The sequence below is a fragment of the Podarcis filfolensis genome, assembly GCF_964270895.1.
Source record: "Podarcis filfolensis genome assembly, chromosome: 9".
Classification (NCBI taxonomy): domain Eukaryota; kingdom Metazoa; phylum Chordata; class Lepidosauria; order Squamata; family Lacertidae; genus Podarcis; species Podarcis filfolensis.
The window spans coordinates 37,292,269-37,312,733 of record NC_139610.1 but is presented as its reverse complement, the minus strand read 5'-3'; the positions used below and the strand labels follow the sequence as shown (position 1 = coordinate 37,312,733).

At 41.5% G+C, this 20,465-nt stretch overlaps 1 long non-coding RNA gene across 2 annotated transcripts; it reads right to left on the bottom strand.

Moving 5' to 3' along the window:
- Positions 1-4,767: 4,767 nt before the first annotated feature.
- LOC310770530 lies at positions 4,768-20,100 on the bottom strand. 2 transcript variants are annotated; one of them, XR_014552233.1, is made up of 4 exons: positions 19,820-20,100; positions 18,237-18,538; positions 13,665-13,908; positions 4,768-5,509 (listed from the first exon to the last, which is right to left on the bottom strand). It is a non-coding gene; the product is annotated as an uncharacterized lncRNA (long non-coding RNA). The 2 variants fall into 2 exon arrangements; XR_014552234.1 differs by having other exon boundaries at positions 18,298-18,538.
- Positions 20,101-20,465: the final 365 nt, after the last annotated feature.

Here is a 20,465-nt window from a genome sequence, read left to right as displayed (position 1 = left end):
ACGATGAAAATCTAGGAGGATAGAAATGGGTGGAAGCCATACAAACCCTTTAACAGCATCGAATTAAAAATGACTGCTTGTTTTCACTTGTCTGCTGCTGGTGATGTAGAAGGACTCTTCCTCGACATAGCTTAGTGCACTGCTGCTGCAGCAAGCTTGCGTTTGTAGAAGAACTAGCAAGACTATTTTCTGCATGCATTTGGTTAGAATATTGTGTCTGTGTGTGTGTGAATTTTCTTGTGATTTGTTTTTTCTTAAAGATAATTAAGCTCAGTCTCTTTTCTAAAAAAAAAAGAATCTAGAGGAAATGGAGCCTTCAGGATTTCAGAGAAAACTTGAAACTGGCTGATAGTTGAAGAGGAATTTTATCTGGCAGTTCTGACATATCTCTACATATATACAATTATTGGCAGCAAGAAAAGAATGAACTAAAGAAAATGTAGTGTTGTTAATTGACCTGGCCACTGGGTGTCATCCTAAGAATACATTTTGGACAGATTAGGAAGCATTACTATGGCAACAAATGTACTGCTTTTGAGAGGGTTAAAAAAGAACATGGATTCATTTTAAGAAATGTAGTTTCTATCCTGTGAACACCCTGACATTGTTTGCCTTTCATACTTGGGCTATCAGCTTTGTGGCATGTTGCATGATGAATGATACAAACTAATGTGTTTGGAAGGAACGACTTGGCAAGTGTCCAGCCTCAGGACATCAGAGAACAGGAGGGCAGGCCAAAGAATGGAAAAAAAGAAAGGAAGAGAAAGGATAACAATGAGCCCTTCCAAATAATGTATGGCTAGGAACATCATGGCAGCAAACTTCTCCTAAAGCATATTTGTATTGATCAGAATACCCCACCACCACTGATGGGGATGGGCAAGACCTTTCAAAATTAATTTTACATTTATTTATTAATAGTTATATACCATCCAGTAACATCAAAGTGGTGCACAGGGGCTGGGGATGTTTAGCCTGGAAAATAGGAAACTGGAAGATATGATAGCCAACTTCAAATATCTCAAGGGCTGTCACATGGAAGATGTATCAAGCTTGGTTCTCCAGCTCCAGAGGGTAGGATCCAAACCAATGAATTTAGGTTCCTAGAAAGGAGATTCTGACTAAACATCAGGAAGAACTTTCTGACAGTAAGAGCTATTTGACAATGGAACAGTTTCCCTCGGAAGGTGGGGGACTTTCCTTCCTTGGAGGTTTTTAAGCAGAGGCTGGATGGCCACCTGTCATGGGTGCTTTAGCTGAGATTCCTGCATTGCAGGGGGTTGGACTTGATGACCCTCCCAACTCTACAATTCTATGATTCCATTATCAGTTTTAAGACCTCCATAGAGCCATCCACTACAGAGATGCCCCTATCTTGTGTCACCATATGATGTGTCTTCCCCAGCAGTGGGACCATGAAAAAGACCCCCCAGATTTAAGAACCCAGCCAAGCTGATACAGCCATTGTGACTGGAAGCCATTTATAGGCTTATCCATGAACTGTGGAAGGATGCCCTCCCCCCAAAAGGTATTCCAAAGTCATGCAATTCCTTACTGGATTCCAGACACTAAGAAAGCAAAAAAACCTTCTTTGTTAGGTGGCTTAGAAAGAAATCCCAAAGGGGGGTGGGGACAGAAACTAGAACCAACAGTTCTCTTATGCAAAACATAAAAAATAAAGTTAATGGACCATTCCAGCACTGGAGTATAAGAATTAATTATGTATTTTAAACCTGCCATTCTAGCTATTATACAAATTGTATAAATATGCATCTGGTCATATAGTTGCCTAGACAAAGGAGCATTGCTATCATAATGCAATCAATCACTAAGCCAAATAGATGTATTTCAATTATAGAAAGGCATAATTCTGTATTGTGTTTTACATATTCTATTGGGAGCCACCCAGAGTGGGTGGGGAAACCCAGCCAGATGTGTGAGGAATAAATAAATTATTATTATTATTATTATTATTATTATTATTATTATTATTATTAGGACGTGGGTGGCACTGTGGTCTAAACCGCTGAGCCTCTTGGGCTTGCCGATGGCAAGGTTGGCAGTTCGAATCCCTGCAACGGGGTGAACTCCCGTTGATCTGTCCCAGCTTCTGTCAACCTAGCAGTTCAAAAGCATACCAGTGCAAGTAGATAAATAGGTACTGCTGCGGCGGGAAGGTAAACAATGTTTGTGTGCCTTCTGACTTCTGTCATGGTGTTCTATTGCACCAGAAGTGGTTTAGTCATGCTGGCTGCATGATTCGGAAAGCTCTCTGTGGACAAGCCCTCAACACACCCCATAGTTGCCTTTGAGAGGACTTAACCATCCAGGGGCCCTTTGCCTTTACCTTTTAATTTTTTAATTTTTACCAATTATAGAGCTGAGTTTTTTTAGAAAGCAGATTTGGTAGGGTTGCCAGCAAATCTGTCTAGGTTTCTACTGCCAGGGTTAGTTGCCTGTTGCAAATGGATGAACTGGGTGACTTGTGTGTACAGCCTCAAAGAAGGCATTTCGTGTAATTGATCTGGTGTTGTGGAACATTCTTCCAGCAGAGATTCAGCAGGTATTCTCACTGTTAACCTTCAGATGTCTCTTGAAGACTCATTTATGCAACAATCCTGTTCTGTTGTTTAGCATGCTTTCTCCTTTAGATGTGACAGTAACTGGTGATTATTTTGTATTTCTTTATGGTATTTAATAGAATTATAAAACTGTAGCGTTCCAAGGGACCCCAAGGGTCATCTAGCCCAACCGCCTGCAATGCAGGAATCTCAGCGAAAGCATCCCTGATGGATGCTCTGTCAGAAAGTTGTTTTCTGTATGTTTAGTTGGAATCTCCTTTCTTGTAACTTGAAGCCATTGGTGTTATGGACATGTTGTTTTACCCATTCTTTAGTCTGTTGAAATTGATTTATGTACTTGTATAATGAAGGGCTGGCCAAAATATTGTTTCCAGTATCAGAAGCTACTTAGGCTTCTGATGCTGTCACTCCCATGTCCTTCTTGTGGGTTTCTCACAGGCAGTGAAAATAGAATGCAGGAATAGATGCTCCTTTGGTCTGATCTAGCAGGCCTCTTCTTATGTTGCATTCCTAGAGATGAAGTTGTGAAGCTTTGCACTGCTCCGTGCATGTTAGGCAACACAGCCATGACTCTGTGGATTGAAGAAATTTAGGGTACCCTACCTAACCTTCCTGTTCCTCAAGCAACGTAAGTAATTATGAGCCAGACCCAAATGATTGTTTTGCTCACATACATATACCAGCCTAGTGACTCAGTAGTAAGTACTGATTTTAGACCTGAGCTCTGTGACACAGGAAATCTGGCTTCAGGGTGACTTTGGATTCCTCAAATCTCATGCCAGTGGGAAGATGACAACTACCTTTTAACAGAACCACATCCTAGCAAGGCAGCTCGTCTTTGTTCTTCTGAAGGACGGCTGATGACTTGCCTCACCCTTTCCGACTCAAATGTTTTTTTTTAAAAAAAATATATTCAAGCCACTAATTCCCAGCAATACTTTGAAGAGGACTTTCAGAATCTTTTCAAATTTCACAGATGTTCAAGGAATATCCACACATGCATACACACAAACACACACAAACCACTTTAGATGAATCAACCAGAGAGAGAAATTAAACTCAGGACTATCTTTTATGTTTATAATAATTCCTGCAATTCTCCTTCTTCTTTGCTTCATTTTCATATCCCCTATCTTAAGGTTTTCTTAAGGCACAGGATTCAAAATGGTATAAATAAATGATCTTGCTTTGTGCTTTTTGAAACAGCTATGTAGATGACAAACTAGAGAGAAGGAATTGATATTGGTGTGGAGGAGCCTACCAACTGGACCTGTCTTCAATACCTCTGAACATTTATTTTTACCTTCTGTACAGAGCCTATGTGCATCCCAGCAATTTTATTTCCAACGATACTGAAATATCAGGACTGTCTGAAATGCTGTATAGAAATACTGTAAATAAATATATGAATTACCCCTTTTCCTTTATGAATTTCAGAGCAGCATGCTTTGATTACCCAGTAACTGTTTTATCCAATTGTTCTTTATCTTTAAACTGGACATGGACTGGACAGCCTTTCTAATAGAGAGCTGTCCGCTGTAAAATCAGCCGCAGAGGCTCCCTACCTGCAGAGTAGGTTGGGCTAAGAGACACTACCTTACTGAGATGTTACCAAGTGAGCTTCAAAGCTCAGCAAGTATTTGAATACAAGCATCTCCAGTCAAAATCCAACTCTCTAGTCCAGGATCCCCAATATTTTTTGCCTTGGTGGAACATTAGGAAATCTAAGTTACAGGCACCACAAAATATCCATTGCACAGAAGAATAACTGGCAATGCTCAGAACACCGCGCGCCCCCCATCCAAAAATACAAGTAAAACACTGGCACGTACCTCAAAACAAATAAAACTGACAATCAAACAGCAGCCAACACTCCCTCCCCTTCAAGAAACCTAGGGTTGCTATACATCCCAGACATAGCTGGAATACGGCAGTCAGAAACAGTGTCCAGGTGGAAATTGCTGAAATTTCCGGGAAAATCTGGAAGTATAGCAACCTATGTAGGAAGTGTAGATTCTCAACAACTTTTGGCAAAACCCAAAAAACCCCAAAACACTCAGCAACTTTGCCCCAAAAAACTCAATAACTCAACTTTTGTGTCAAGATTTTCACTTTTTGAAATATCTCAAACCTAGGCAAAACTACTCCTCCAAATTTTTAGACACTTAAAAATGGAAGGGGCAGGGGGTTTTGGTGGGCACTATGGGAGTATCTGAGGGTGCCACATTGGGGGTTCCAGTTCTAGCCAGTTATGTTATTTTGGAACAATTGTGACAGAATTAGCCCTGCTACAGAGATTATCCACAGCCAATTGAGACCAAAAAATACTTTTCCTCTCTCAAATTGTCACTCCTTCTTCCACCATCCAAATCGGGCTTATTGCAGCATTTCAAAACATCTATATTCCTAGCTTCTACCCTAAAATACTGTATGTATTTCCACCCCTGCAATATGGATGACTAAACTACTCAGTGCTATTGAGTGATTGTTTTACTGATTTGGCACTTCACAAATTTATTGGCAGAGGCAAAATGAGGAGAGGGACATTTTGTGTGTGCATTAAGTTACGTGTGTTTATTTTCCCTCAAGCGTGCAGCAAGCAGAGCTCAACATGCTTCAATTTATCTGAATGCACCAACCCTCTTCCCAGAGATTTTTCAAAGGGAAATAGTGATGTCGTTTGACATTATGAAAACACTGCCGGGAAACAAATTAAGCTATTTACTCTCCAGTTAGGAAATACTTATTGGATACATGCGCTAAAATGTTTGTAGAGGCTTGCTGGCGTGCACGCCTGTCTCTTAACCCATCTTAAGCAGCGTCTCAGAGTAATCTCATTTAAGGCTTGCCTGAATTCTTTAGACTTCTTGGATTAGCCAATGTTCTTCTCAGTGTGGAAAAATCTCTTTGCTTCCCTTTTACAACAACTACAAAAAGTTAGACCAATATAGAACAATATAAATACGACAAGGCTGCAATCCTATGGCCTCATAGAGGTTATTCTAGTGGGGCATAGGATATTGTGGTTGATATCCTACCATAGCTGGTGCACTTTAGGGTTGCAATTGTAAAATAGAAAATATGTCTCATTTAAATATTTTCTGCTTATAAAGCTACTCAGAGAATGAAAGCATTGGAGAATACTTCTTCCTTAAACTCTGGAGCAACCGTACCCATCGGTGTAGACAATATTGAGTTGAATAGACCACTAGTTTGACTCAGCATAAGGCAACTTCCTGGGTTCCTATGAAAGTCCCATTTTTTCTACCCAGGCTTGTGCAAGCATAGAATTTTGGGGCTTAGGTTGCTCACTTTTAAAAATTTATTTATTCCTTTACAGCATTTATACTTTAGCTTATAGTAAAGGTAAAGAACACGGGTGGTGCTGTGATCTAAACCATTGAGCCTCTTGGGCTTGCCAATCAGAAGGTCAGCGGTTCGAATCCCCTTGATAGGGTGAGCTCCCATTGCTCTGTCCCAGCTCCTGCCAACCTAGCAGTTTGAAAGCATCCCAGTGCAAGTAGATCAATAGGTACCACTGTGGAGGGAAGGTAAACGGCATTTCTGTGCATCACGGTGTTCTGTTGCGCCAGAAGCGCTTTAATCATGCTGGCCACATGACCCGGAAAGCTGTCTGTGGACAAACACCAGCTCCCTCGGCCTGAAAGCAAGATGAGCGCCACAACACCATAGTTGCCTTTGACTGGACTTAACCATCCAGGGGTCCTTTACCATTTTACCTTATAGTAAAAAAAAGTGGGGGAGTTCTCAGAGTAATGTACAAAAATTGTTTCTGAGGTGGTTCTTGCCATCAGACTCAGAATATTAAAAAATACATGGCACTTAAGGAAAAAGGAATAGGAGAGAAGAGGGAGAAAGCAAGCTTGAGCACAAGTTCTTAATTATATTGCTTAAAGCCCGTGACTGCTCTGTCCCCACAGTCTGAGGCAGTATTTCTTGAATATCAGTCACTTGAAACCACAGGAGTAGAAAGTGCCTGCTTGCAGGTTTCCCTCAGGTAACTTGGTTGGCCACTGTGAGAACATGATGCTGTACAAGATAGGCCACTGGCCTGATGCAGGATGTCTTCTTAGGCCCTTGAGAAAAAGCAGTCCCATCCCTGAAGCACTCTTTCCTCGCCCACCCAACACTGGATCGAAGAACAGAGCTGGAAGCAACATCCAGGCCAGGAGGACAGGATAACTCCAGTCCCACAATTCTTATAGTGTCAAACTGAATAGAAAATGTATTTATCAAGTGCTCCCTGAGCATAACACAAGCCAATTATGTTTGTGTGAAATCATATTTTTTTCTCATTGGAACTGTTAATCAACATTTGCACTGATCTTCTGTCAGTGTTTTTTGGCCATAGCCACACCTAACCAATAGTAATGACTCTGGAAATAGCTCACATCCACACACAGCAGTAAAACATGACCTTGGCATTAACTATGTAAATTAAAGCCAATGGTTTTGGCATTATTTAAATACAGTAAACTCTTCTCACAGCTGTACTCATGAGGAGAATATAAAATTTATCTGCAGCTGAATGATGCCTAGAATAGAAATGGACAAAAATAGATTTTTTTTAATTACAAGGGGAATGGAGGGGGGTCATAAATCATGTCTGCAGTGAGAAAGGGCCTGCATAAGCTGGAAAGATGCATAAAAAGTAGTTTACAGGATTTAATTAGGTGTGTCAGAATTATTCTTATGGGAGTGGACATCAGATAATATGAGGGTGGTTTTTATATATTTTTTAAAAAAATCTGTGTTATAAATGCATGAAGAACATGTAGGGGAAAGAATCGATATAATGAAATATAACCTAATATATTTAATAGAGGTTAACATTTGTACTGAAGTGAGAATGTGAAGCATGGAACAGGAATAGAATTAAAGCAAAACAAGCCAGGAAAGGAAAACCATGTTTAAGCACTGCCCAATGAACACTGCAGAATGGGACTTAGGCTGCATTCACACGTCCATTTATTCCATTTCCCCAATGTTTTCCTGTTAATTACATGATGTAAAAGCCACTTCCATAAAACTAATGGAATATAGCACATGTTTAGGACTCCTTTTAGTGTTGTTTGATGATGGGGGGAAATCCATTTGCATTCCCCTTAACCTGGAAGATTGTGGGAGTAAAGTGAAGAAATTTGGGGCATATATGCTGGCATATATTTCTTTCCTGCTGTTTTCATGGGGGGGTCATAGGAGTACAGAAGCAGACATCTGCAGAAAGGGTGGGGAAGTAGTGACATTGTCCAATGACATCTGTTGCTGTGTCACACAGAACCCTCAGCTATGAATGGAATTTTGTCTGCCATGCCGGTACGTTGGTCAAAAAGTCACAGTCCCATAACACAACAGCTACTGCCGTGGAAGAGAAGCATTAGAAAATGGAACAAAAGTGCTGGCATTATAATATAGTGGTACCTCGGGTTACAGACGCTTCAGGTTACAGATGCTTCAGGTTACAGACTCCGCTAACCCAGAAGTAGTACCTCGGGTTAAGAACATTGCTTCAGGATGAGTACAGAAATCACACGGCGGCAGTGGGAGGCCCCATTAGCTAAAGTGGTACCTCAGGTTAAGAATGGTTTCAGATTAAGAACGAACCTCCAGAATGAATTACGTTCTTAACCCGAGGTACCACTGTATTCCCCATGCCTGAATGCTCGGCAGTCCTATACAGTGTGCATACAATATACACAATTATAGTATACACACTTACATTTTGAGGTAATACGCTGTGGCAGCGCCTATGTGGGGAAACTCTCTCCCCACATCTGACACCTTCCTTACGCAGCAGTCAGCAAATGTTGAATACCTATCTGTTCACCCTGGCTTTGGACACTTGAGATTTTTACAACCCACTTTTTTGAAATTTTAAGTTGTTTTGAATTGCTTTTACTATTGTTTAATATTGTGTTTTGATACTAATTAGAAGGGAGGGGTAATAAATTGTAATATCTAGATCTGTGTGTTTGTGTACAGCAGAGTTCTCTTTAAGAGTTGGACTACACAGGAATGAGATTCTGGAGTGTGTGGCCTATGGCAGGAATGAGCCTCTTTAGTATTGAGTTTTTTTAATGGAATAATTGGTTAGTTTATTAGTTAAAGTACACAGCTAATTGAGTAGGGGGAAAAATCTTTAAGCCTTTGAAAGCCCTCATGCACATGGGAGCAGGAAGGTACCAGGAGTGAAATCCAAATCAGATCACATCCTTGTATATATTTCAGCCAAGGAGTGAAGGAAAGAGAAGGCATTAAGTTGAGGAGAATGAAATATCCTTTAGCCCTTTACCCAATGAAAATATTTGCTGGCTCATGGAAAGATGTTCTAGGGCAGGGGTCAGCAAACTTTTTCAGCAGGGGGCCGGTCCACTGTCCCTCAGACCTTGTGGGGGGGGTGGACTATATTTTGGAAAGAAAAAAATGAACGAATTCCTATGGCCCACAAATAACCTAGTGATACATTTTAAATAAAAGGACATTCTACTCATGTAAAAACACGCTGATTCCTGGACCATCTGTGGGCCGGATTTAGAAGGCGATTCAGCCGGATCCGGCCCCCGGGCCCTAGTTTGCCTACCCATGTTCTAGGGATACTGTAGAATAGAGCGAGTGAAAAAAGATTCCTCAGTTTTAAGGAAATTTTGTCTGGTGGTGGAATGTTCCCTGCTCCTGTTCTAAGGAGCAAACAAGCTGAGTCCCCCGGGCCAAATCCAATTCCCTGTGAAATGCCTTCAGGCCACTCAGTTGCTGACCTAGTGCCAAAAGTGATAGAGAGAAAGAGGTGTCTTTTGAACTTTCAGGCAGGTGACTGTGGTTGTGGAATACAAAGCGACCCACCTCCGCCTTGCATTAGGAAGGTGCTCTGCAAGAAAACTAGTGGCTAACAAGGGTTATTCAAACTCTGTGTAGATAACTACTACTACTACTGCTGCTAATAATAATAATAATAATAAAATTTTCTTTATATCCCGCCCTCCCCAGCCGAAGCTGGGCTCAGAGCAGCTAGCAACAGTAAAATGATACAACATTCTAAAATCATTTCATTATAAAATCAGTTCAAATCAGATTAATGGCAACCATTGGGCTAGAGTTCTGTGAAGATTGCCAAAGGAGGGAGTCAGGCTATGCCCTGGCCAAAGGCCTGGTGGAACAACTCTGTCTTGCAGGCCCTGCGGAAAGATGTCAAGTCCCGCAGGACCCTAGTCTCTTGTGACGGAGCGTTCCACCAGATCGGAGCTACAACCGAAAAAGCCCTGGCTCTGGTTGAGGCCAGCCTAACCTCTCTGTGGCCCGGGATCTCCAAGATGTTTTTGTTTGACGACCGTAAGGTCCTCCATGGGACATACCAGGAGAGGCGGTCCTGTAGGTATGAGGGTCCTAGGCTGTTTTAAAGGTTAAAACCAGCACCTTAAACCTGATCCTGTACTCCACCGGGAGCCAGTGCAGCTGGTATAGCACTATGTGAATGTGATAATAATTGGCTTTTTGATTATTGTTCAGAATATACATTGCAAATCATTATAGTGCCTCATCTGCAAGACTTGTTAAACATTTTAAAGTATTTATTTTCTACATGCATTTCAGAAATCAAAACAGAGGGTTATGGATGTGTATTGCATTCTTAAGCCTTGTCCTGAAGGGTATTAATTTTTAAATATGAAACACTCTCAATTAGATTGCATCAGAAAGGAGACCTTGTTGTGCCAGACTGGGGTGATATACAACTTCATTTTGTTTTGTTTTTCACAGAATGTACTTCTCATCATGGTTTGTTTTGCTCATCAGCAATATAAAGTGAACTTTTGCTAGGATACAGAGCTTATTATTGGAAAGTTTGCTTACTGTGATATGTCAAAAAGTTCTCTTCTCTTGAAAGTGAAAAAACCCAAAATTCTTACATAGTCTATAAAAAAAACTGCAAGGCGTCATAATATTCCTGAGGCACCACTTTATTTTCAAACTGAAGACTGTAAAAATAAGGATTCTGATCCACTCTGACATTAAAAAATAGGCAAAAGTATGAATGTTTGGATCAGTGGCTTGGGGTAAAGAAGATGCCATTTTGACAGAAGTACGTTTGTTCCTTCTGAAACTTACTTCCCCATCCTGAAAATCAAGTCTAATGGTTTCCTATAATGATATTTAAGAATTGCAAATAATCATATAAAAAAGCACATTAGGCTAATCTGACAGTTCATGAAATAAAATGAGACGTGATTTCCTCCCCTTCCCCCCCACCCCCAAACTGACTGTTTTTCTTGGGACCACTTTTATATATTGGTATGAAACTAGTATTACTTAAAGAATATAAATATATATATACAGTATCCTGGATAAAGTTTTTGCTAAAGGCTGGACAATGAAATAAATTGTCTGATAAATCGTTCAAATCATATTAGTTAATTAACTTTCTCCAGTAAGAGATTGTGCCATTTATGTCCTATTGAAATCAACAGCAGTACCAGATTTAGGGTGGTGTGGGTGATTCCCCAGCACAGGGCACTCAGCGAGGGGGCACAAAATTGAGAAGCCCCATTTGAGGGTACCAAGTTTTGGCCTTGCACAGGGCACTATAGTATGAAAGATTACCCAAGTCTGCCCCTATCAATAGAACAAATATCCGTGACTAATTTGAGTTCCATTGATAACCAAAGGACTTTGGTAGGATCACCTTAGGTGGAAGGGGGTGTTATTGGGTTCTTCTTCTTTTGATAATGCATTTTGTGTTTTTATATTGTGATTTTATCTTGGGAACCACCCTAAGACCTGCAAGTATAGTGTGGTACACAAATTTAATAAATAATAATAAATAAATAAATAATACAGCTACCAGTATTTCTCATTCACTGGGCTGAGCTGGCTCTTCCATACAAGCAATCTAATGGGGGGGGTGTCAAATGCTTTATTTATCAGGATGGATTAAATGACTTATTTATTAGGATGTCCATATTTATTACATGGCTAATCCTGCAGCCCCTATGAGCATATATCATTTAGTGCAATGATGACTAAAGTGTGCTTGAGATTTGTTTATACTTTAAGCCTATTTATTTATTTAAAACACTTAGATACCACTTAATTTCCAAGCAGTGTGCATAACAACAAGAAAATGGGACAATAAAGCAATAAAAAGTATCATAAAGCCCAATACTACTTTAAAAGGAGAAGGTTAAGCCCCTGAAGTTCAGCAAGGAGAATGCCTGTCTAATCTCATTTGGAAGGGAGATCCATGGTTTGGGGCCACTACACTGATTGCACTGACTGTGGAAAGCAATTCTCTCTTGCTTGCAAAGAGAACTAGAATGGCCACTTGGTTGTTACAGATCCTGCTTTCCCCCAGAGTACCATGAATGTGGATTGATCGAAGAGGCAGCCCACACAACAAACTGCATCACAGCTTCTATGACACCTCAGTTCCTTAGCTCCTACTCTTCACCCCTCCTTCCTCAGCCTCCAAATTAAAACCTTCAATTAGCCTGCATTTAGAAGCAGTCTCATTTCCATTCCCAATAAGCTGCCGTGCATTATTCAAATGACATTTAAGAGGGCTTTCAATATAAGTTAGACTTATACAAACAGAGAAACTGGGTGGATCCTATGCAACATAATAACATAACACATAACAACATGCTGAAGTTTGTGCTTGACTGTCATACCAATAACAGTCTGTTAATTCTACCCCCCCAAAGAAAATCTAGTCTCTGTGTGTAACAAATTCCCTCTTCAAATTTTCATTTGTTGTAATCTTATACACTTGTCCAACAGACCCATGTCTATGGGAAAGGGGTAGTAGAGAAAGAGGGAGGGAGGGAGGGAGAGGGAGTCCTGGTTGGTGCATGTGCACACACTGCCAGATGTCAATGGGTCTCTTTTAAATATGACTTAGATCTAGATCCAGCCCTATGTGTTATACAGGAGAGTGGAATCATTGCTTTAGCTTATGAAAATATATTTGACGCAGAGAAACATGCAGCCGATCAATTTAAATAGGAAAAGAAAATATAGCAATATCAGACCCTCCAAGTGTGGTTTCTGATTTGATCCTGGAATGTCCTGCTTTTCCTTAGGGTGTCCCTATTTTCATTGGAGAAATGTTGAAGGGTATGGAGTTATATAACCGGAGTCAAGGAGATAAGAAACTATGCAACCTTTAGAAGACATTTGAAGGCAGCCCTGTACAGTGGTACCTCAGGTTAAGAACTTAATTCGTTCCGGAGGTCTGTTCTTAACCTGAAACTGTTCTTAACCTGAAGCACCACTTTAGCTAATAGGGCCTCCCGCTGCCGCTGCACCACTTAACCCGAGGTACTATTTCTGGGTTAGCAGAGTCTGTAACATGAAGCGTCTGTAACATGAAGCTTCTGTAACCTGAGGTACCACTGTATAGGCAAGTTTCTTAAAATGTTTAATCATGTTTTTATATATGTTGGAAGCCACCCAGAGTGGTTGGGGCAACCCAGTCAGATGGGCAAGGTATTATTATTATTATTATTATTATTATTATTATTATTATTATTAAATAGGACATCAGATCAGGAGCTCTGGACTGCAGAACCTGGAAGCATTAAATATGCCTCCAACACCTGTAGTTAGAGCTGTCTGTAAGTGCCTTAAGTGACAAAGGCAGGCAACCCTCTGAGGGAATGCAAAACAGAAGGGCAATGGACTAGAAGCCGAAATGAGAGGCACACACAGCTAGGCTCTCATTAGCAAAAGGAATGGGTGCAATAAACCAGTTCAGAATGAAAAACATTTGCTAGGGAAGGATGGGGCATAGGAGGTGACAGTAACAGTAGGATGTTTACTTCCAAGTTTGTACTTTTCCTTTGCAAGATGCAGACTCATCTGATTAAGGCACGAAATGTTGCAGCCTTTGCCCAATTTTCTGTGGAAAAGAAACATTGTTTTCACACTTTTTAGAAAGAGCAGTAAAGCATTTTGCAACTGCTCCAGTTCTTGTTTCCAAAAAAAGAAAGCCCTATGTCAGTTTTCCCAAAACATCTTGCTTTCCCGAAAAACATCGTTACCGCAAAGCAGCCTTGTTTGCTTTTTAAATACCTGTAACTCTGCACTTCTCAGCTGATCTTCAACTAGATTGAGAGGTTTCTTCCACCTTTGTGTTTTATGTGCCTAGTGGTGTGTTTTCTTCCAGTTTCTGGACACGGCCTGTAGTACTTATGTGGGTTGTGCTTGTTCTCTTGTAGATTAGATCAGAATATGGGATGGTTATCAAAAGCTAAGTGGGATGACCTGCCATTACATTATCCAAGAATTACATCTCTTCCCCAGTTGCAGGTAGAATCTACAACACATACAAAAACCATTCTGAAAATGTTTGTTTGTTTGTTTGTTTGTTTTTTGCTTTTCTGGGGAGTTGAATAGGGGTCTCCCAACAACTCTCAGCACCCTTAACAAACTACACCTCCCAGAATTCTTTGGAGGAAGCTATGACTGTTTAAAGTGGTATCACAGCACTTTTACATGTAGGGTGTGAATGTGGCCTAAATTCTCTTTTTTTTTTTTTAAATAATATTTATTGAAGTTTCCAAAATACAGAAAGAGAAGAAAAGAAATTATGAAGATACATTATACATAACCTTATTTTCAAACATCCACTTTCTGGGACTCCCCCCTTCCCCCACCCCTACCGTATTCCCCTTTCATATTGTTGTTTCCACAAGTTCTGTTTCTGATTTAAAGCACAATTTATATACCCCATTGTTCAAATTTAAATTTATACAAACCTTATGCAACACCCTTGATAAAAAAAAGCAAAAGATCTCTCCCCATAGCCCGCCCCCTTTTCTTTCCACAATGTCCCCCTTTTTTCCCATTAAAGTAAAAGCACACAGAATAAAAGTATAAAAAAAAATAAGAAATATATTAGAAAAAAGAAAACCAATTCAGAAAATAGTTGCAAGCCTTTGGATTCTAATTCTCCCTCCCCTTCCCCGGTTTAATTTCCCTTATCCTCCAATCTATGTTTCCAGCCTGGAAGTCTTAAGTCCATCAATCCCATTTTTCCCCCAACTCCTTGCAGAATTATTTCCCATTTTTAGGATTACTTTTTAAAAATTAATTCCTAAATCTTTAAAAATGTCAAATTATAAAATTCCCCCCATTGTTCTTTCAAGGTTATAGTCCAGCTTCCTCTTGTTCCGCTGCTAAAACTTTCTTATTCAGAAGTTTAGTAACTCTACATGGGTTGTTGTTATTCAGGAACAAAAACTTGCGTTCAGTCCCTTCCTTCTTCAGTAAAGTATTCTGTTGTCTCCTTTTAGTCTAAACACCCTGTAGACGAGATTCAGTTTCAGTTTTGCAGCTTTCCCAGGAGATAACCAGTTCTGTGAAATTCCGAAGTGTTGTATTTTTCCCGGCTTACGCCCATCTTTGTAATGTCCCGAAGCTCCTCTAGGGGGGTTGTTGTAACTTTGTTTCCAAAAATCCGATTGTTCTCCGTATTTTCGCCATTTTGTATTCAAGTCTTAACAAATTATATCAAGTTGTAACAAATTTGACCAGCAAGGTCCTTGTAATAAAATCCTCTTTAAAATTCCGACTTTGACAGCTACTTTGACAGCTGTCAAAATCACCGGCTCTTTTCACCAGGCTCACTCCTCAATCGCCCCGGTTCCCAGGGAGGGGGGTGCATTTTCCTTCTCCTTCAATTCTTCCTCCAGCACAATTCTTGTACTTTCCCATCATGGAATTCTTGATTTTAGCAAAGATACCGTTCTTTTTGGGCCTTGGCTTCCCAATCCTTGTTTTAAAATGTCTACAATAGGGAGGGGGACTGACTTCCTTTTTAGATCCCCCCCCGCTCGTCTCAAATCCAAAAAATTTTTCTTCTTTTAAACCCGATTTCCAATTTACTCACGGGTTGTTGTTAAAAGTCCAAATTCTCAATGGAAGAAGTCAGCGCTCTCCGCCGGATGGCATGCGGCTTCGCTCGGCAGGGGTGGCAGAGGACTCAAAGCACCACGCTTCTCCCCGGCACCCGATCCGTAGCCTTTAAAAAGGCTCCTTCACGAGTCGGGAGGGCGCTAGCGGTGCTAGCCGAGTCTCCAAGTCCACGGCCCCCGTGGCCGTGGTTTCTAAGGGTCCCCGCATCGCCGGTGCGGTAAAACCCAGCCCCTGCCGAGCCGGCTCCCTCCGGAGCTCGGAGGGAGTCCGCCATTCGGCGATGGCGCCAACCCGGAAGTCCGAATGTGGCCTAAATTCTCAAGATCCAACCTTTAAAAAAACACACCAAAACATTAGCAAACGGATGTGGAAATGTGGTGAACTGAACCTAAGCCTGGAAATGGAAACCGAGAAAAACCAAAATTGACAGATTCATCCTTCCTTAGGCAGAAAGTTAAGAGAGAAGAGAGCCTCTTGAGAGATATTATACCCTAAAGTATTTATACATGGAAAAAGTGTGTTCTTTTCTGCAATATGTGATTGACAAGTGCTGATGACATAGAACAAATGTTTTTATTATTGGGGGAGGGAAAAGACATAGCATAAAGGATATTTAATTTTGGGTACCACAGATGGATCTCTGCTGGGAAAGATTTAAAAGGTGGCTGGCAGAAGCAGTGGTAAGTGAGCTCTTCCACTACTTTTCCTTACAATTCCCCTGTTGTCATACATGGATTAAGGAAGCACACAATTATTTTGGCCTTCTCTTCCTCTTAATGTTAACCAGTAAAGGTAAAGGGTAAAGGGTAAAGGGACCCCTGATCATTAGGTCCAGTCGTGGCCGACTCTGGGGTTGCGGCGCTCATCTCGCTTTATTGGCCGAGGGAGCCGGCATACAACTTCCGGGTCATGTGGCCAGCATGACTAAGCCACTTCTGGCGAACTAGAGCAGCACACAGAAACGCCGTTTACCTTCTTGCTGGAGCGGTACCTATTTATCTACTTGCACTTTGACGTGCTTTCGAACAGGTAGGTTGGCAGGAGCAGGGACCAAACAACGGGAGCTCACCCCATCCCGGGGATTCGAAACGCCGACCTTCTGATCAGCAAGTCCTAGGCTCTGTGGTTTAACCAACAGCGCCGCCCGCGTCCTAATGTTAACCAGTATCAGCCCCCAAAATGAAGGTGATAGAGAAGAGAGGTCAAGTCTGAGGTGGCAGCAGTGTTCTGAGAAGTCTGCTGCTCTGTTTCTGATTGTTGCACCTCAGTTTTAGGAAAGGTTCGGGATTAGAGGTGGAGGCTGCGAGGAAAGTGATTACTCAAAAATTTGGTTTCTTCCTGAAGGACAAAACCAAAAACACAAGCAATGGGAAAGAACTCCACCTTTAACTATCAGCCCATTGTATAACCTGATGAACTGAACGGCTCATCTAGCTAAGCTAGTTTAGTCCTACAAAAAGTAAATTCCTTGCTCTTCTCAGTGATGTAGACATGGAATACTGACCTGCACTTAATGGTTCCTTCAGAACTGGATCTTTCCATTACTTGCATGATGCTGCCATTACCAGTCAGAGTGCAAAGAGTGCATAAAAAAAAAGCAAGCCTAAAAAGATCAGCTCACCAGGGAGTCTGGAAAAGAGAGCAGATGACTAAGATACTCGCTGAATGCTTCATTTGCCAGAATGCGCTTTGTTGCAGTTTTTGTTTTTCTTTTTTGTAGGACCTCAGGATGGACCTTCAATGAGATATTTTGAGTTTTGGGAACAGTGAAAATTACACTTTGACTCATCTACCGAGCAGCTGTTTACAAAGAAGTTCCCTAATCATTCTTGGAAAGTTATGACCTATATATGACTGTTGGTCATTTGGCTCATATTTGGCTACTATTGGGTTTTACCTTATCCAACAAATTTAAAGGGATTTAATTGGTTGATGAGATATAAGACAAGAGCTTTTCTTTCATCTAGCTTGCCACAGTGCAATAGCTGGTGCCACAGGGTGCCAGAATGCCTCTACATGCATCAAAAGATGCTTCTAGTCAATCCATTGGGCCTGCCTGGGAATGGCAATGAAGATGAGGACTTACAACCACTCCAGATGTGCATCTACACCCACATCAGCCACATGTCCTTATTACTATGCAGGTGACCCTGACTGGATCAGAGGAGTTAACTCTTGTCAGATTCATATATGTTGTACACAGTCAAATGCCACAATGCTAATGGATATTTGCTTTCCAATGGACCATGATAATGCTTTCGATTTTACATTTTTTTGAAAATGATTTCTAATTAACATCTATTGCTATAATCCGAAGGAGAGAAAAATGATCAGCCCCTTGACACTGGTTTATATGCCTTGTTAACCATATTGGCGCAGATTACTGTGCATTTTGAATAACAACTGATGAATGTTTCGTGAATATTTGCATTTGCATTGTCCATGTTTTTCCATACAGTAATATAATACAGATTCTATTTTCAAAATTTTATTTGGCTAAATAAGCAAAAGACATAGTTAATAAGTACTGTGGTGCATAGGGCACAGCAACCAAAAATTAAAAAGGGAAACTGCAAGAAATCCATGGATGTGTGGGGTTGCATAGGGATTAAATAAGCATCCTTTAGTGTGGTTCAATGAAACCCCCTCACTGGTTAAAGCACATGAGAGGCAGTTGTGGTGCTGTGTGGGCTCGCCCTATCCCCTATGACTAATGCAGACACATACCCTTCCATTTGTGCATTTGGCAAGCGGCTGAAATTGCCCCAAACACATACTACACACCTACTGATGTATCCATGTAGAGTACATTCACATGAGGGTGGTTATGGTGGTCTAGGTATCCTCCTGGGATGGAGGCACTCTATGCATATTCAGTGCTGCTGCTGGTCATGGACCGCAAGTGCAGTGGTGTGGGCAGGGTAGCCACCATGGCTGTGTGTGATAGAAACATGAAACTGGATTCTGAATTAAAACTCTTTTCTTTCTTCAATCTGAGGTGGCTATCATGAAGGTGAAGGGTAAAGGATCTGCTGGGTCAAAGTACAAATAGAACGCAGAGAGTTGCTTTATACCGAATCAGTATACTGACTGGTAGTGGTTTTCAGACAGGGAACATTCGCTGCCCTGCCTGGAGATGCCAGGGAGTGAACTAGGACCCCAGCATGCAGAGCAGCTATTCGGCCACTGAACTATGCCCTTTCCCAAAGTTAATTCATCATCTGTTACTCTTTGTTCTGTTGTTTTTGTTGTGGTCTTTTCTTGAGCATCATGTGAAAGAAGACTGTGGACTATAGCTTGCTGAATCATGGCAATTCTTTGGGTTTTAGTTTTTTGTTTTTTTGCAGATGGTCTCACTGGTTGAGCCCCTCACCTTTGCCCTGCTCAGACTCCCAATAACATTCCATCCTTTGCCTCTTTAGGAGATTAATGCAAGAGTCTGATTTTTGTTCCACTCTGTGAAGTCAATAAGAAGTTCTGCCACAGACTTCAGCAAAAGCAGGGTCAGGCTCTGAATCATCCCACAGCCAAGGACAACTTTCTTTGAAGGGCTGTTTTCATGAGGCAAGTGAAAACTGTCTGCCAGCTTCCATATAACCAAGGGAGTGATTAAATCTTAAAAATATGCAGAAGTCAACGGTGGGGTTTTTCCCTGTTAAATCTCTTTATTTTTGCAGAGTATGGATAATACTTCCCAATTTAAAGACATGGGCTGTTTAAAAAACACACTGAGGAAATTTATTTAGGGTCTTGGTATTTTTGGAGTCATATTGGATGTGTACTCAAAACTAATGTCTCTCACGGGCGGCGGGATTGCTGCAGCCAACACACAACAGTGCATTGTGAGAAAATATCGGCTACTTTGAAAAGTTAAATATGACATCTATTCCATGATTCACAACTGTCCCATAAGTTTACAAATCCACTCTCTGAGTCCTGAGGTAACCAAATAAGGACTGAGAGATTCCCAAATGAAGGTTAGCGTCAATGTGAGGTGGTTGCAGCCAGCCCCGCTTTCTTGGCAGTTGCTGTGTGACCAGTAGTTCTGTGAGGCTGGCCCAAAGATAATTGTATATGTTACAAAACCACTGCATATTATGGTTGCTCTAGAAAGGCTTGGCACGGTGACAGCAGGAATGTTGCATGTCAGGATTGATGTGATTTGGCAGGGACATATGGAGAAGCTTACACAATGCCTGCCCACCCTCTGTTCTGCTCATGCCAAAGAGGTTTTAGTCCCCCTCTGTCATGAGGGCTGAAATCACTCTTGAAAACACCAAATATACACTTAAAAATAGATGAAACCCTACCTCATTCTTCCTTCAGCCTGGAACCCAGCGGTTGATCTACAGTGCAAGGGAAGATCACGTTCAAATTCATGAAGCCACCACAGTTTGCCTCTCAGATGTCAGTTGTGCGGTTGCGTGTTTGCAAAGGGTGGCAGCCGTGGCTCCCCCACCCAAGCTGGAAGGAGAAATGGATTAGGCTAATTGGCAGGCAACAGTGGAGATGATGCAGGAGGAGCTGCCTCAAATGGTGAAACAGAGCACTGGACCAGTTGTCAAAGTGACTGGGACGCACTCATGTTATGATGAGGGTTCCAGCTGGGTGGGGATCGTTGGCCAGGTTGCCTGGGTGACTGGGATGCCCTTCCATACTGGGGAGTGGCTGAGGTGGCCACTCATGAAGTGTGAGATGTGGCAAGCTGAGGAGGTTTCCTACCAGAGCTTTATGTAGAGAGCCATCCAGTAAGCTCAGTCAAGAGGAGGAGCACTGGGGGAGGGGGGGGAGAACCTTCCTTCAATCCACTGTCAGTGACCAAGAGGGCCTTGTCCTTGTCAGGAGCTCATCCTACACTTGAGTAGCACCCTGGTAGAGACACATGCCCAACTGGCATGTTCTCTCCCTCCTGGTCGATTGTTCGGGAGCTTCAAAAGCTTTCTTCAGCCCAAACAT